The sequence below is a fragment of the Corticium candelabrum genome, chromosome 8, assembly GCF_963422355.1.
Source record: "Corticium candelabrum chromosome 8, ooCorCand1.1, whole genome shotgun sequence".
In the NCBI taxonomy this organism is placed as follows: Eukaryota; Metazoa; Porifera; class Homoscleromorpha; order Homosclerophorida; family Plakinidae; genus Corticium; species Corticium candelabrum.
The window spans coordinates 4,443,466-4,463,092 of record NC_085092.1 but is presented as its reverse complement, the minus strand read 5'-3'; the positions used below and the strand labels follow the sequence as shown (position 1 = coordinate 4,463,092).

General features: G+C 43.3%; 1 pseudogene; it reads left to right on the top strand.

Annotated features, from left to right (window-relative positions):
- The first annotated feature begins 13,596 nt into the window (after positions 1 to 13,596).
- LOC134182895 (zinc finger SWIM domain-containing protein 3-like) lies at positions 13,597 to 18,584 on the top strand (annotated as a pseudogene).
- Positions 18,585 to 19,627: the final 1,043 nt, after the last annotated feature.

The window sequence follows — 19,627 nt, the reverse complement described above, 5'->3', positions numbered from 1 at the left end:
AAACAAAATCACAAGTTAGCTCGAGAATCTAACCAAAACTGAAGTTTCATTTAATTAATTATGAAAACAATAGATAACCTCGGGAACTGTCACATTCACTTGAAAGGTAACCATTTCCAACACAGCCACGTCGTGCAACGCTGTACTACGCAACGACGTGTCCCGAACTTTCAAATCGATGCTCGAGCCTCGCGTCGACACCTGCAAGCACAGATACAAGAATACAACACTCGCGAGTCATCATAACCTAAAATCTCAAGAAATCTCTTACAAACAGAGCGTCGTCGACGTCATGACGTCGACCCCCAAGCGGTTGTAGATCGTACGGAAGCGACGAAAACTCGACCGCCGACAAAGTCAAAATTCGATCATTCGCATGGGCAGCTTGAGTGACGCGAGCAATAAAATTAATTCTAACCCACTCGGAAACACCAATTCTGTCGACTTTGCATATAATGACGTCATAGTCGGCACCAAACCAAGATGCCCGACTAGAACTGTTAAGGATTTCGACACCCGGATGAGAGTCGGATGTCAGATTCCACGTTGTGTTGACGGAGCTGCTTAAGCTGAGATTAGCCAACGGAATAGCAATCTGCCAAACAAATCGATAACCGAACGACGTCGATGATTCGATGTGTTGCAACTGGTAGATGTAGTCGACGAGGTCTCCAGCATCGAGTCTGTCGCTCGGAACGGCATGTGACGTAATTTCCATTTGTGGCTCCACAATGTATAAATAATGTGTTCGATCAGAGGACTGTACACCTTGATCGGTGTGAACCTTGGGGTCGTACTTAACAAGCGTTCCGTTAACGTGATTATTATCCGGGTAATTTAGGAGGCGGACAGTGTAGGTCACGTTGATGGCGTCGTCTATTGTTTGGTTGTTTCTTGCGAGGTTAGTGATGAAACCGAAGTCCCAAATCAAGTAGCCATTTTCGATGTAGATTCTGTCGGTGACGTTGTCACCCAAATCTAAAGCAATCACTCCGTTGAACAATCGAAGACTTCTTAAATATGCCGTAGTTAAAGAGTCAATTACTTATTATTCTAAAACATTACTTACTTCTTAATTAATTATTATTTGAAAACATTAATTACTTATTAATTAAAAACCTTCATCGAATAAAACGCCACCGTCCTTTTAATGCGCCAGAAGCAAGAAAGTATTAATATAGAGAGCCATCAAATAAACACCTCCATCCCTGCCAAAAAATTATCAATACAAGAGCCGTCGAATAAACGCCCCGTCATTAAATGCGGCTCTTGCAATAATTTATTACTAAAGAGCGCTTTCCAATAAACGTGGAATTTGTAAAAGATTTATTAATTAATAACGAATTTCGTCAAAAAGACGCCGTCGCTTGCGTGGCACTTGAAAAAGATTTATTAACTTAATTAACATAATAGAATGCCAACAAATAGATGCAGCACGTTTTAAACGACGCTCTTGCAAAAAGATTTACTAATGAAGATGCCGCACGTGAATGAGCTTGCATGCATAACTCCACTCAGGCCCTAGAGGAAAACTCTCATCAAATATTGAAACTTGCTGGAAGAAGGATACAAGACCAAGTATCTACCTACGGGAAGCTTACGGTCCAGCCAGCTACGCATGCAGAGAATGGGCACGAGATGTTCAGATGATTCCCCATATGTACCATGGACAGTCACTCTCTGTCCATATTTGAAGTAAAAACTTAAGAAACTTTAGGGTTAGCCGTGCCACGTGCTCCTGATGCACCCACAATGCCGTGAGACATGATCTATAAAGTAATCTAAGAAGGAGCTCCTTTTCAGGCTCAGTGGTTGTTGACACATAAATTTGGGGTCCCAGTTCAGTTTAGTCAATAACTCACAACTTCCTACCATATGTCTCACAATCTTTACCTTAAACAGTGCACAGGTTTAAGTCTCAAAGTTACTCATACGGGTACTAAACACTCCCACAAAGGCAATTTCAATGCTGTACTTCTCCGCTCCGTTAAACGCCTACAGTAAGAGATTGCAAAGTGACGTGTCATGAAGTAACAGCTTTCATCTGAGAGATTGTTGATTTTGGCGAGAGTTTTATCCTAGCTGTTTTTCAACTGGATGCCTAATATATATTTCCCAGGTTTATCCATGTAGCTGTCTCATAATCTAAACTTTCAAATGACTATACTAATAAATAGTCGCCGCTCTGGTATTAACGCCACAGCTTAGAGTAATACAAATAAACTCCGCTGCGGCGTTTAATCAAAAATCGAAGAGATACGCTGCTAGAGATTGACTTACGATTCCCTGCATGGAGACTTGAGTTCATGATGTAGTCACCAACGAAGAGAACGGAAGCGTTCAGAACTGTCACGAGTGGAGTTTGAGACTCGGTGGCAGGTAGGCGGACTCTCAACTGGTAATTGGTCTGGCTCTCGGGAACGAGCATGTCGTACTTGAAACAAACCTCTTCTTCGATTGCGACCTAAACCAACTAAAATCTCAAACAACAAAGGTTTTAGTGTGTGTGTATGTGTATGTGTGTGTGTGTGTGTGTGTGTGTGTGTGTGTGTGTGTGTGTGTGTGTGTGTGTGTATGTTTGTGTGTTTGTTTGTTTGTGTGTGTGTGTGTATGTTTGTGTGTTTGTTTGTGTGTGTGTGTGTGTGTGTGTGTGTGTGTGATGTGTGTGCGTGCACGTGCGTGAAAAAACCTTCACACAATCAGCGTATTCCAACAAGAACACCAACAAATGTCATGAAGCAGCAGATAAGCAAATACCAAGTGCAACGACAAACAAACGTAGACAGCAAAACGATTAAAAATTCAAATAACACAGCATACATCTGACTTTAAGACATAACAGCTTACATGCTTAAGATCAACTGTATCAGTGTCTGGCAACGACGACCCACAAATGTAAACATCTAAAATGACCGGTGATACTTTCACGACTACACTGTCCGTCTCCTCATAAAGTCTTCCACTGGTCTCATTAGGGTAATTGTAATATTTGATCTCCAGTCCGTCCTCCAATGATACACCAGGCGGTGTCTCTTGTATGACCACTCCACAGTACTCCAACAGAAACGCGTCGCGTGATTCAAACACAGACACATTAAAGGCCATCGAGTAGTTGGTCCGGATCGGTTCTATCGACGTCTCATTAAAACTGCCTACAATCTTAGTCCAATTGAAGACGTCGACATGTTGTGTATGAGTCAAAATTATTTCAACTAAAAATGGGGGAAGCAACGACCGATCTTTGTCCTCTGGCGGTCCAACATGCAAGCGGTAACAAACGGTGTCTCCAGCATCTGCATACGAATCAACAGTAAACGATGTTGTCAGATCGGGTTCGGCCGCATATAGACGAAACATTTTCTTGCCGTTGGAAACCACATAATCTTGATAAGTTTGAGAGTTGAAAATAGATGAAAGATAGTTCATTGTCACCTTCACATTGCCATATCGACCCATCAGAGAATGGTCACTCCCACTGCCGCTGACACGCCCATAAATCAAAAACTTGATCATCCCGTGACCAACTCCTGCATCAATTCCAAAGCGACATTTACGATGACGTACGCTTTCCAACTTGATCTTAACCGCGTTGGTCACATAAGAGTTTTTCGTCACCAGAGAAGACTCTAAGGTAGCAAATCCGGGTTTTACAAACGAGCACCAGTCGTCACCAACGACGTCGGGATCTTCTTCTACTCCACGGTCTCCGCACGGTCCCCACAGTATGTCGCTCGATCGCATGTCTCGGTCTATATCCGCAAGAGCCACATTCGTCACGAAAACTTTCATTAGGCTTGACGCGTTACTATGCTTATGTTTCCAACGGAATGGAAGCTCGAACATCAGTTCAAGATCCGTTCTCACACACGGCATATAGACCGTCACTTCAAAAACGAGACTCTCTAGGAAGGCCACGTACCAACCCAGTGTAAACTCATTTGACGAATTCGAGAGGGTAACGTTATGAAGTAGAGGCGTCAGAGTTGAGAAACTCTGAATTTTAGACAAACTCCAATACGTTTTTCTACTATATTCATAGCACGGACTAAAAGTCGAGCTGTACGCCATTAGAGCAGTCACATTAAACGCCGTCTTTGGTCGAATGCTCGTTAGGACTCCAAGAGACACGTTGAGAGCCACCCGCGAGCCTTGAATCATGTCGGACTGTGAGAACACGGTAACGCCGACTTGGTTTTGCGACAGTTCGTTATTCATAAAGGCGACGTCGTAAACGTTTCCGCAAGTGTCGGCGCCGACGAACGCGCAACTTACGCCTCTAACGACTATATCTTTGTGAATCGCCAGAGATAGAGTCGTATCGAATGCGATACTGTCATGCGACGGCGCAGTGCCGACGTCGATGGTCACATCCAACGTGTCTTCCCCTTGAAGGGAATGTATCGGAGCCGAAACAGCGACGTCCGTCGACAAGTCGAGATGTGGCTCTTTCACGACGACAGGAATGACGATGTCGGCATGATGTCGATCGTCGGCGCCGTAAGCGACGTCGACGATCAGATCGGCGGCGTCGAGATGCGCATTTTTACCGTCGATTACGGGCGATAACACCGTCATCAATAAAGTCGCATTTCCGACGGCGTATTCTGGGTTCGTGTAGATGCTTCCGAGGTGGTACACACCATCGGCCCGAGGAATCGGTTCCGTCAGTGAAGAATTGACGACGCCGTCGAGCTCCGTCGAAAAGCTTGCCGTCGCCATGCTCACATGGCTCGACGATCCGTTAACGCTCGTCACTTCACTAACGACGTAAGGAAACTTGACAATCACGAGACCAACTTTCAGAGGAGGAAGAATCAGAGAGATACGCAGTGCCGTACATGCGGACAGAAACAAGGAAACGACGGCAGATCCGACAATTCCGTCAGATCTGACGACAGTACCATCGAGATCGACTTCAAAAGTCATGTCGGACATCTCAGCGTCGACTCGAGCAATCAATCCGTCAAGCATGAACTCCGCCTCGTTGACGAGCGAGTCGACCGACGACGTAAAGAACATGACTCGTGCCGCGACGCCGCCGACGTGCGCAATCGACGCGGTATCGGAAACCTGTAGAGTAATCCCCACTAAAATCACATTCTCGCCACTGCCCTCAAATCCTAAGCGGTCCACGGCAACTGATGCGACGCCACCCGAGAAAGCATTTGTGACTGCGATAGAAAGAGAAGCGTTACCATACGAAACGTTGACAAAATCATTCTCAGGCAAGACAAACACGCTGCTTTCATATGTCAGTCTGAATTTCAGATTGTAGAGAGTGTATTCGCCGACGTTCTTAAATACCAGTGCGAACGACACCAAGTCGCGTGCGGCCAGGTTCCGCGCACCGCAACCGAATTGCGCGCCCACGACGTCGTCGGCTGCGACAACGTCCGGACTGATCCACAATCCATCGGATCTCCGATCCGGCGTCTGAAATCGAATATTTTCCGTCCAAATTTCGCACGATAGATTACCCTTCGGCTGACGAGACGAAACGGAAACGGCACCGAAGAAGAACTCAACCGGCCGATCGACGACGGAAACAGAAAAGTGGTCGAAAGTCGAGTGATTCCGAGACACGGACGTCGAGTCGATCTCGTCAACATACACGGGAACGGTTAAAGCTCCTACTGCTGGGTCCGCCAGAATTACAGCCGTAAAAACCAACTCTATAACCGGATAGTTGGAAACAACCAACTTGCCATCGTGGAGAGTTACAATCACCTCATCTGAATTCGAGCTAAAAACAACTGTTGGAGGTTGTGAAATTATATTCGTCGTTCTTGCGCCAATCGACGGATAATCAATCGAAAACGTAGCAACTGGTATTTCGACTGACACAGACAAAGTGTGAAAACATTGGAACCATTGGTAATAGATAATTGTAAAATTGACGTTGCAAAGGGGCTGAAACCGATTGCTCGACACCACGCCACTCGTTCCACATTGCATTCTCGTCTCCTTACTAATCACTCCCTTGTGCACCGTCCACACATCCGACGAACAGTTGGAATAAACCGTCTCGTTAAGAGCGTAACCATCGCCACCAATCGGCATACCACTCAAACTTCCAGAAATAGATATCAAACCGGCCAGGGATGACGTCACTACATCGAAGTAAACAACACTGTTCGACACATTTGTTATCGCGACCGTCAGTTTTTCACCCTCTTGATCTACAGCCGCCACGTCAAACGAAGACAACGAAACGTTTATTCTTGGGTAGATCGAGACGCAACATCCGGGGAATCCGTACTGATCACGAAGGACAATAAAACAGTGATAAATCTCACCGGCAGTAACGACCCCACCAATGCAACTCATATTAGACCGAGTCGCGTCCACGATTCCCTCCCCGTCTCTCAATGCGGTCAGAACCGTTGTCGACTCGTTGAGTGCGAAACCGCCTAGACTCCCGATCTCGTCCGACGTGACGACAAGAGGGAAATCTTCTCGATGCGACACGACAAGAAATCGAAACGACATCGCGACTTGCGGTGCGTACGACGACGAAAACGTGTGCTCGTCGAAAGCGGCAGTAACCGTCGACGTTTCGTCAGTACCCGTATGCACGGAGTTTGGTGGCGCATACGCGTCGAGTAGTGTCGACGTTGTGTTGCCAAACGCTGCTACATCAAAAAAAAGAATTCCCGATGGATACTCGATAGACAACTCTAATCTTTGCGAGCAAACAAATTTCGTCTTGTAGACGACGCTTGCGTTTAAGGCACATGCGACCGACGAGACGCCTCGCACTTCAAACAGGAGACCGTTGCACGTCATCGTCCATTCGACGTCGAGATTCCCAGCTGCGACCGGCGCCACCGCTCGACTGCAACTGGCGTATACGGATAGAGAAGGCAGACTATCGCCCTCGTTGCCTACATGATTCCACGTGGCGTTCACGCGCAGTGATGCTAAAATCCGAATCGAACCGATGAGAGATGGAATCGAGATGTTAAATCTCCACTCATTTTTAAACACTTCGAATCTCGAAATAGTAACAGGATGGTCGTTTATGTCAACGATGGTGATATTGATATCGTCTGCTGTGAGAAAGACGTCCGGGTCGAGACTTTTGTATCTCGCCATTGCGCCACTGGAGTTATACAGCTTCAGAACGCAAGGGGCTATCGATTCAGCCTGTAGTCGTTCCGCTTCGCAATACACCGACGACATGGAAGGATCGACGACGCGCGGAGCCGCCATTCGAGGATGATAGATCGGAACGGAAAGCAGAGCGCGCGTATACGTTACATTACTCGAAAACACGCTCGAAATCTCGGAGATGTTGATATTAAAAGTGACGATGCTGTGAGACGGGGCCGTTGCCATAGGCAACAGACTCATTTCCAGCTGTAAAACGGGACTCGACGAGTCGGATAGGACATAGGGCGGGATGATCACCCGATAGGCGTCGTCGTCTATCATCGCGCTTCCGTTATATAAGCTGGCAATGCCTCCTGTCGTGTTGGTTCCGACGTGAATTGCTCCGATCGTGTAGTATGGACTCTGCAGAGAGACGTCAACCGACAACGATGCGAAACATGCTCCCGCAGTGTAGTATTGCAAGTAGGTTAGAATTGCGCATCCTTCCCACACTAATCCGACACCCACTCCTGCCACAAGGCTGCACTGTATGGCAGGCTGTGCGTTTACCACACCTCCATGGGCGGAGTTCAAGCTACAGTCCTCGAACACGTAAATATTGACGTCACCGTTTACACCGCCGACTTTTGTTCCAGCATACTGTGCGCTCAAACGGACGGCTTTGCCTCCTAGGAGAGGTGTGAACGTAATCGGCCATTCGTTCCCGACCGCGTACACATCCGGAACGACGTACGGCCCGTCGTCGTCTTCGACAGTGACCGACACGTCGAGAGACGTGATCGCCACCTTCTCCGGATCAACTTGCTTGAAGAATGCCGGTCTGTTGCTGTTACCTCGCAGACGCAAGTAACACCTGAAGAGTGAGTTCACAAATGCCGTCGTGCTTTCGCACTGTAGATGAGACGTTGTCGCATTGACGGGTCCCTCGAGATTGCCGTCCGACTCAACAAAGCGTGCGTGCGCAAAAAGGAGCCGTTGATACAAATGCGATCCAGAAATGCTCGACTCTAGTCCTGTGATGTTGGCATGAAAGTTGATCGATTCCGGGCTAGGAACGTCGCTCTTCGCTTCTAAAACGAACGACAGATATACATGAGGACGTGCACTGCACGGATGAGAGTAGTTGGTATAGATCCATTCGAAGACGTCGTTGCCTTCCGATTGTGACGTCGAATTCTGAGTAAGCGAATCGCGTATGGCATCGGTGGTGTTTTGATCGAGCTCGACGTTCGATAGGTCGAACAGGCCGCGTGCGACACTGACAGTCAATCGCAACTCAGAGAAACAAACCAAGAGGGGATCATAAGTCAATACGATTTCAACATCGCACCCCGGCCAAATGGGATTTCGCACTGAAGGTGAACCAGTACAGGTAACGTTGGCCAGTATTGTGCTGTTGGTATCCGCATCAAAGTCTTCCGGACCTAGAACTTCGGGACAAGTCTCTTCGCATCCCGTTCCAAACGCGACGAAAACGATCACAAGAAGAAGACAGAGACGCACACACTGCATGTCGCACAGACGATGTTGACGGAGCAACGAAGAGATTCTGTGCGTCTCACACGCAGATCTTACTTCCAAGAACGTAACAGCTCCAATGACGCCTGCTGAGTGACATAATGAGAAAAGTTGTAAACACACAAACGATGCTGTAAAGTCTGTTTATAGCGGATAATCTGTCTACATTTGTCAAGCGTTAAATATAAAATAAAGTATGAAAATTTTTTTTAAAAATGAGAAAGATGTAGGCCTCCCGTACAAAAAGGAATAGAAACAAGACGACGTAGGGTGTGCAGTGACATCTTTAATGTGTTCACTCATACAGACTGAGCAATACATTATCCTTACATTGCATCATATTCTAGGGTATAAAACACATAATGCCTAGAAAATAGTGTAATTTAGGGATTATACATTGCTCAGTCTGTATAAGTGAATTCACGAAAGATGTCACAGCATACCCTACATGGTCTTGTTTCTATTCTTTTTCGGACGGGAACCCTACATCTTTCTCATTTTTCAAACATGTTTTTATACTTTATTTGCATTCTTTCTTGAACTTCTTTAAGAAAGTAAAGAAATATATTGAACCATGTCATGGATAACCTCAAATCAATATACCTATCTATAGTTCATATTCTCAAAAGCAGTGATATTGTTGGCCTATTTAGCTGTGAGCTCTTACTCTGAAACTAGGTTAGCAGACGGCATGTGCCATTATTAACAACGATATCATCGTTACTACTGTCTAACTAAAAGGCTTTCATATATGGTGTACGCGAGCAGATGTGCAGTACGTACGCGTACAGCGTTGGCGAGGTGGACATTGACGGTAGAAATCGACACACTCCCCGTGTAGCGCTCGGTTCAGGTAATATGTGAGTTGCATTCGGTGCAACTGCAATCAGAATTTAGAGAGAACTGCTACCGGGAGAAGATCGTCTTCAATCACGTGCACCATTAACTCTTTCATCGCTGAAAGCGTTGCGGAGGGCGACGACACGTACAGTCTAGACGGGGCTTTTGTATACGTGTATTCGAATGGACTAGAAGGTGTCGTGTTCGTGTTACTTGAACACAACAGCGTGTCTAATTAGCTAAACAATACTCGACAGTGTATATAGCGTCCATGAGTATTTATAGATTAGAGTCACAATACAGTTTGAAGCAAATAATCGATGAATTTGAATAAAGTTGATAAGTGACAATTTATCTAGGCAGACGCAAACTGTCACTACTCGATTTTAGGCGTGGCTGTAGCCTTGCTCACATGCCACTGATGTTAAGTCAAGACTTGAAATGTGACCCCACCAAAAGATTGTTCAGACTGTCACTCCCATTTTGTAAGCCGGCCAGGTTGTCAACAGTTACTAGTGCTTGACCAACCGATAAGTTAAAACTGTAACCAACTGATGCAATGGCACTGCCATAAGAGACATTGACAAAATTTATATTGGGTACACATTGCCGTCGAATGTGACGTCAAGCTTGATGTCTTAGATAGTGTGGTGCTCCTGATTCACTACTACAGCTGTAAACATTACCAAGTCCAATGTCGACAATTTCTCACACCACAGCCGAACTGATTTTCTATAATGCTGTCAGTATCAATTCTCTCAGCAGCAATGCACAATCTAGAAAATGTCGGTTTGGGATCTTGAAATGTCACAAGTTTCTCTAGGTTGTCACATGGCAGTTCCTTCTTTGTTGTCTAGAAATCACAGAAACTGCTCCAAAAAGGAATTCAACAAGATTTTCCAAAAAATCCAAGTTGCAGTCTCTATGAAACACAATTGTTATGTTCAGCTCGGCCCAATTGTCTTCCAAAATACTGAAAACTCACGTAAATATCAGCAGTACCATCAGAAGGAGTCATAGTAACCAGCCAGCCATCAGATTTTGCTTCCACAGTGTAGGCAACAGGTTGACCATCTTGGTTCTCAATAGCAATTACCATATGTCTGCTAAGTCAACCATGGCATTACGTAATACACGTTTGAAGACTATGTAAGTCACCAGCATGTTCTCTTCTAGGCAAGTAACACTTGAAAGGTGCTTTCAGACAAGCACTTTCACACTCAAAACCATTTTCCTTGGTACTTATCTTCTCAACTAGGGTACTTACAGGTTTTGTGCCCTTGAACACTGGCAAACCATTAATATCAGATTCTAAAACCTTAGTAACGCATTCAAGAATCCAGTATTCTTTTCAGTCCTTTTCTAGAGCAAAGTCAAAGACAAAGAAATTTGTGAAGTCAAACAACTTGGAGTAGAGTGGTTGATAAACACAGTCTCAACGACAAGCTCTGATCCTTTCCAAACAGTTGAGTTATGCATCAACGACTGCAGGAACGATTTGGCTGTGCTGTTATTCAGTTAACATTATAGCTACATCGAAGCAAACGCCACCAACCTTGACATTCAACTATACCTCAGAGAAACACTCAATGTTAGGAAAGTATGTCATTACGAGATCTAGATCACGTTCATCCTTTACAAGAGGCAATTCATTGCAATGTAATTCAGATGCCACAGTTACATTCAGATCAAAAATGTGTGGAGGTTCTGGACATTAGTGAAGAACATCGCTGGCAATTGAAAGTCCACAAACAAGGAAGAAACTCAGCTGAACATCAACAGATATCCTTCCCAGAGTGATCAAATGGCAATCAAGTTGTGATGCATTTTTCACATCAAAGTGTTACAACAGCAACTATTTGGCAAGTCTTCAAGCACCTAACTCATAGCTCCTGCGACCAATTTCTCGACAACGGACAAACAGTAATCCTTTGAAAGTTGTCGGTAAAGAAGTTCATGCAGTTGAAAATGATTTTCTTGTTCTTTATAATCAACCACCTAAATGAGTTAGTACCTCAAGCAGAGCACTGTACCCTTAATGCCTATCTGCCAAATTTACAAATATCTTGCAGCTGAGAATCTAAAATCACAACTCCTAAATGAAAATTAAAATTATTTTGTTAGTAAGAAATAGAAAGTCGTGAACATCAAGCACATTATGTAACAAATATTTAGATTAAATGTTTGGATGTGTGGGAACTGCACCAAATTGTAATGTGTCAACTAAGAAATATTATATTATATGTCCTTATGCCACTCCAATATGAGCAAGTGGGGTCTTTAATCCCATCTGGGATCCCACCAACCCGAGTGGTGATCCTAGCAGAGTACATGTTTCTGTGTAGTCCACATGTTGACTAGCCAATTATTATTATGTGTCGTGCTGAACCAGATCAGTCTGGTTTTTAATACAATTATCAGGGAGTGCGGTAGCACTCCCTAGGTAGGGATGCGAAGAATCTAAAATGGCGCCCCATACAAAAGTATCCAAACGCATCCGAACCAGATCTCTCAGAACTCATTACAGAGATCTCGGACCCACGTAGCGCTCAACTTCAAACGTTCCTAATGGTAGCCAGACTATCACCGCTGACACTAAGCCCCTCAGAAGCCAGCTATCGGCAAGAAAACAACCCGATTTATTCTTTCACATTTCACATTTCACATATCACATCTCACTTTTGTCAGCCAGGCTAGCGCCTCACTCGAAGAAGCTACAACGACGAGAGTCACACCAAACGATTCGCTCTTGTCCGAAGAATTGCACTGACCCAACAGCTAGAAATGTGCAAAGTCACCTTGTATCAGTCAACTGCTGCCATGTAATTCCACGTACTGCTTCCCACAACGCCATGTTGTTCCGGTCACGTGTGTACATGTGACTACCGTTTGGAAGCCTAGGTGGCACTTCCACCTTCTGCTGCATTCTGCTTACAGTTGCGTGTAGTTGAGCATGTACGACTATGTTCAACGGCACGGCGTCCTGTCTGACTCTCTGTGCATGTAAGCGTGTATCTCTTCCGTGAAACCCTCTAGGTAATGGGAGTTCTTTATAGATGCAATCAGTGTTATTACGTACATTCGTCAGCTGCTACGTACTTCCGTGTATGCTGAGCGTAACGTGGGAGTTTTTTAGAGATGCACTCAAAGATTGAAATCCCGGCCGAGCTGCACCCCTTTCTTTTAGAACTGTCATTTCCAATTCAAACTACACAAGTCTAAAAACATTTTGAGAAAATGATGGGTATGTAGGGATGGGTATGTACTTAATCATACTCATCTCCTACATCACTAACTTTTTACCTAAATTAATTAAAACGCAGCAGTCGTGTGTGACACTCACAGTACTGGATTGTGATGTAGGAGATGAGCATGATTAATTAAGTACATACCCATCCCTACATACCCATCATTTTCTCAAAATGATTTTTATTAATTTTAAAAGTGCTCGACTGAGCGAAGGGGCTTCGATCAGCACCCCAGCTTCCCTGCTTCTTGTGCCAGTGTGTAAGACGCCTGCCTACAGGAAATTTGTGAATGACACATGGCAGTTCTAACTACACACACACACACTATATGTGCAATTATTCCAATCACATACACAACACTACTATATAAACACACTAGCTAGCCCAGCTAGCATACTACAGCAAAGCAACTATGACCATCAGCAGTTTCCACTTAGAGCATGTTATCTAGACTTCAGATTCTAACTGTAAGGATCCTATACCAACATTGGTCCATACTTTCCAGTAACAACTCTAACTGCAACCTCTAACACATCAAGTGTGTGCAAACGTTTGAATCTTCAGACTGGGTTTGCTGCTGGCAGCACTTGGTGACTCAGGAGGTGTTCGTGCATGTAATTGGAAGCCACAGATCATTGGTTATTGTATTGAATCAGATTATCTGTACTACTCTATACGAACCAATCTCTCTCTACTGCGAGTGCTCGTAGCAACATAACCCATCCTTGCAGATGGTACCCAGTCAGGGCTAATTGTGTCATACACAGAGGATGGCTTTCCTAGAATCGTTCAGAGTGGCATAGATTACTCATTTATTATAGAACATACTAGAAATGACAGCTCTACAAGACAGAAAGTGCTCAGAGCAAACACGCGAATGCTGCGACGGCTTACAGTCCTTTCGGTTTACGAAGTGGCTAGGGAGCCGGTACCGGTCCCGAATGCGGAGGACTTGGAGTGCCGGTAATTTGCACGTGACCGATGATGTCATGCTAATTAGAAGCGACGAATGGCGGGAAGTCCGACTGATTCCGCATTCTTTTCTGTTGGGAAAGATTCAACTCACTCGCTGACCTACAAGAGCTATTGTCGGTGTATGAGTCATCAACATATACAAAATTATGGAGAAGAGACTCGAGAAGTGTTGAGGCTGCCCGGAAGCTAATCAATCGTCCCCTTTCTGACGCAATTACATACTACGAGATCACGTATAGCTGTATTCACGGAGGCAAAAAATTCGCTGCCCGTGGAGAAGGAAAGCGGTCTACATTGTAAGTGCAGCTTGTGCGTTAGCAATTGTTTAGGAATCCAAGGACCTACACCTTTTCCATGGTGATGGGTCAAATTGTGGCCCCAGGCTAAAATACTGTACATACATTAGTCTTGGATAAAAAGAACAAATGTAAAAAGAAACAGTAATCGACTACGCTCGGCAAATACTGTTACTATATATATATATATATATATATATATATATAGTTGATCAGTGAAACTTTTGATGTAGTGTTACATCTGCACAGTACTGTACCACACTATTGAAAATACATAAATATTCCCAGTATACATCATTGCTGTTTTACCGTCTTCAGTCTTTCTTCACACTTCCTAAAGACAAAAACCTCTTTCAATGAAGCATGTTCAAAATACAGCAAGGCACAGGCTGGGCAAAAATGCTAAGATTCTCTCTCATCTGTTAGTTTGTATCAGGGTGGCAGTTTAGATGCATTTGGAATTCTATATTCTACAATTCTTAGGTAAATTTGAAAATTACCACATTCAATATCAACTAGTCAACAGTACAATTAATATCAACAATTGTTGGGGTACAATTTCAGATCTTTGGTTGATTTGTTTTGTAAAATTCAACCGGTAACCTGAAACATATTTCTATATCATATTACATATTATTTTTGTAGTTTTATACAACCACAATTCCTACATTTAAAATACACCAAAATTTCATCATGCTGTTACTTCTGTACCAAAGTGCAAAGAAACGTTACTTGTGAGTGTTGCCTGACTTGAGTTCAGTAAACAAGCCATAAGAAAGCAACAGGATTTACCTAAGATGTAGGCTTTACGATCAATTCCATAACAAACCATAATTAAATATTCCTTGTACATACAGTACTAAAAATTAACTTCAAAGGATAAGCAAACACACCAAACTGCACATAAGCTTAATTAATTGATACCAGAATTTTTTGCTAATGCAAATTTCTCAAATTTTATAACTTTAGTATTTGCACTCAACACAGTTTTTCATTTAATTTTTCAATTACATTTTCATTGTGTTTTGTATTTTTTCTTTGTGCTTTTCATCAACAGGACTTTTAGGAAAGACTGCCCATTAGAATTGTCCCTAAGAGCTTCTGAAGATGGTCAATCACTAGTTGTGCGAAGATTTAAAGAGAGCCATAATCATGAAATATCAAGAGTAAGAATAATTAATTCATCTTGTACATGTAAATGTACTGTACTAACACATACCGTATTATCTCTAACATAAACACGTCCTTAATTTTTCAAAGGGCCTGATAGATGTGACTTTATTAGAGACCAGACTGTGTCTTATGTAATTTCAATGTTGTTTAACTCAACATGGGTTACATTAGCAATACAATTTAGCTATCATTTATTATCATCCAATACATTACGTTTGACTACTGGTAATAGGTACTTTGCGAGATGCGTGCTTTTATTGGAGACTGTGCCTTTCATTCTTTGTATGAGGTCCCGTAGCGTGCTTTTATTGGAGACATAACTGTATTGGAGACCTGTGTTTATGTTAGAGACAATACGATATTCACCAATATGGTAGCTGCATTAATACTAAATAGTATTATTTGAATATTATAAACCTGTACAGGAACTATTCAAACAACTGCCTAGTCAGAGAAAGCTACCATTAGAAGCAAAGGAAGAAGCCGAAAAGCTAATAGAACTAAAAGCAAATAAAAAATGATTCAGAACAAGCTGGCAGAAATGACAGGAAACGTAGTGCTGCTAAAAGACTTGAGCAATATCAGTACTGGTATGAGAACAGGAAAGACAAGAAACGATTTAAATACAGCTGTAAAGCAACTGACAGACAAATACGGTACATGGCTGTTATGAGCAGCTCTCCTTGAAGTTGCATGTTTTGTACGTTGTGGTGTTTTGCTTGTAGGAGCTAGTGTGAATGTTGTCGTCAGTGACAATAACGTGTTGCAAGGCATCTTCTTTCAGGATGAGAAGATGAAGCAGGCGTTTTCAGCATACCCGAAACTACTATGTATTGATGCGACTTAACAAGCTGCTGGAATTGAGATTTCCTCTCTATATCATGCTTATAGAAGATGGCAATGGCCATTCTGAAGTGGCTACTGCATTCTTGTTATTAGAAGAATCCAAGGCATCAATTACATGTGTAGCAAATATTTTCAAAGAAAACAATCCTGAATGGTCGTCTGTAAGAGTGATAATGGCTGATAAAGACATGACAGAGAGAGATGATCTTGCTGCCAGTTTCCCTTCTGCTGCTATTTTAATATGCTTATACCACACATTGCGATCGTTTCGAAGAGAGATAACGATGGAGAAGATGGGCATTACCTCTGGCCAGCGAAGCACATGCTTTGAAATGGTACAGCAAATGGCCTATGCTCCAAGTGAAAAAAGTACTTGGATCTGTATAGGCAGTTTCAAAATTGTGCTCCCCTGATTGTGTTGAAGTATTTTGATGATCAGTGGCACCCTATTAGGAAGCAGTGGACGATGGGGATGAAGTATAGCACAGAGAATTTCTTCAACAATACCAACAATAGATTGGAGACCCTGAATGCAAAGTTAAAATCAGTAATTTCACGGTACTCATCGCTAGAAACATTTGTTGACAAGTTCTTTCTTATTTTACGAGTGCTTCGATCAGAACAAGACTATCAAGCAAGCCTGTCTACTCTCAAAGTCCCTGTACCATAACATTCTATCACTGATGCAGCATTGATTAACTATATGAAGTATCTTACACCTTATGCCTACAGATTTGTTGCCAAACAGATGGATATGAAGACAAAGGTACAGCTCGCAAATGATGGCAACCAACATTACCATGTTGCATACAACGATAGTTCAATAATAGTCACGCCCGCAACATGCCAATGCATGACTTGGCAGTCAATGAAGTTGCCTTGTCGTCACATACTGGCAGCTCGATCTGATCTCGGATTGAACATGTTCACTGAAGAACTTTGTGACAGAAGATGGTCTTTAGATTACTACAAATCTAACCTCAGAGCATTTTCACCTATTGCTCATCAGAGTCCGTCTACAGCAACCATCGTTAACTTTGAAACACCATCAAGAAAATTGCAATCTCAGGTGCGTTGTGAAAGTGATTCTCAACTGTTACATAACTTAGCACGTGTCCGTGTCGTAGTTTGAAAAATTCCATCAGGCTTCAAAGATTGCTACTAAACTTGCTAGTTTAGCTTCAGAAGCATCAGGAGTCAATGTCACCAGCAGATTGAATGTAATGAAAGAGTTGGTTTCTGCTTGGGAAAATGGACAAGAAGTGGAACTGATCAGTGGTAAGATTCTGCTAGCGTCCATGCATATATGCAAACATATCTTTAACATCATACAGCCATATTAATTCTTTTGTGCCAATAGATTCAACTGAAGGAGAGAAACATGATAAGGTCTTACAACTACTGCTTAATCTTGACAAACCTTTGACAGGTAATTGTCTGTCAGCATCTACGGATACCTGTGTATCTACAGATACATGTGTATCTACATACTTAGATACCTACCTACCTACATACTCTTGTTGGAGATACATGTATGGGTTAGGGGCACCAGCCCCTCAAAATCACCAGGTGATCGAACCCGAGTACTTCCGCTGACCTCTGCCTGAGTTGTTTTTAAGCAGACCTCCATGTATACTCCTAGGTGTGCACGCTGACTAAATGAAATATTACTACATGTAGGAAAGATGCACTTACGGTTCCTCAATATGACCCAAGTCAATCCGCATGATGTCCATGCAAAGTCAATCATCGACCTTCATAATACTTGCCATTAGCTCGATTGACTGACTGACTGACTGACAAAAATAATCATTACACACAAGCTTTTGTTACATACAAAACACTAAAGTTAAAAATATTATCCATGACAGTTCAAGTTAGTACAATCACAGCAAACTGACTGACTGACTGATGACAATTTGTTAGACACAAACTTCTACGTACAGAACACTAAAAGTTTAAGACAGTAGAAGCACGGTCTCAGCTCTGATGGACTCACTGATCAAATTGATGAGAGACTACTAGTACATTTTATTAATTCTTTTGTGCCAATAGATTCAACTGAAAGGAGAGAAACATGATGAGAACTTACGACTACTGCTTAATCTTGATAAACCCTTGACAAGTAATTGTCTAACAGATTTTACACATACCTGTGTATCTACCTACCTATCTACCTACCTACCTACCTACCTACCTACCTACCTACCTACCTACCTACACCTACCTACCTATCTACCTACACCTACCAACCTACACCTACCTACCTACCTACATCATAGTGGTTCACTGGTTCGGTGGAGACACTTTTTATGTAGTGGCTGCTTGCTCTCTATGGGAAGCAAGGCCTGAATTAGAGATGTGCGTAAGACAATGAAGCCTGAAAATATTACCAACAGACGATATTGTAAAATATTGTACAACACTGATACATACATTTTTTCTTTGTATTCTAGGAGTCTGTGCGACTCCACCAAAAACGTACAAAATTTACAACAAATCACTCTACTCAGAAAACACTATGAAATCTAATCATGGTGTTACAGACTCAACCAATGGTACCCAAGACTTATAAAGCAACAGTGTCTTATACACGCAGACATACATACATTTATACATACATGCATGCATGCATACGTATACACTTATACCTAGCCTCGTACCAGACCCTCTCGCGCCGTCATGCCATGACAACGCTGGAGAGGGTCTGGGATCATACCGCCTACCGTTTATGCTATTAGATGATCAAACTAGCTCGTATGTCACCAAGCCTCGGGCTACTAATACGATTAGTCTAATAGTTATTCTCATGTGTCACACGGAATGTCTTGCGACAGACTTGACCTTCCATTCGTACTCTACTTGTTTCCTTTCCTGTTGGTATCCTGTCTCTACGCAAGCTCTACGTATTTGCCAATCTCTCTGGGAAAGAGGACTTCCTCTCCAAGAGACTCTAGAGCGGAAGTCAACACCGTGTCTGACGGCACACTCTGCCAGACTCCAAATGTTCTCGAATCGTACTCGAGCTTCCCGATTTGTATTGTTCTCGTAGCCTAGCACAGTAATAGAGCGGCGCCTAGTGCATCCCTAGTCCAAGCTACCTAGACTGCTGATTGAATCACATTGGACCTCACAGCTTCAGATAACGTAAATCGAACTCAGGATCGGGCTCCCTCTGCGAATGAATCTCTTTCCATGCGGCAAGGTGGGTCTCTTCTCATGCAGCTATACAGAAACGAAATGTAACAGTGAATGTATGCAATCGAATATCACAGCTAGCATAACTTTGATGGAAGGATAGCTTCAATTAAGAGCATGAGAGTGTTGACATTGGTGACGTGGGGTGACACTTAGATGACGTGGGGTGACACTTAGATGACGTGGGGTGACACTTAGATGACGTGGGGTGACACTTAGATGACGTGGGGTGACACTAGGTGAGGAAAGTAGGCGGTATGATCCCAGACCCTCTCTAGCGTTGGCGTGTTATACGGGAACCGGGCATGACGGCGCGAGAGGGTCTGGTACGAGGCTACTTATACCATGGTCACAAGACGCGCGACCAGTCACAAGTGCTTATTTAGATGGAGTATATGAATATTGTACGGCAAGTGTGCA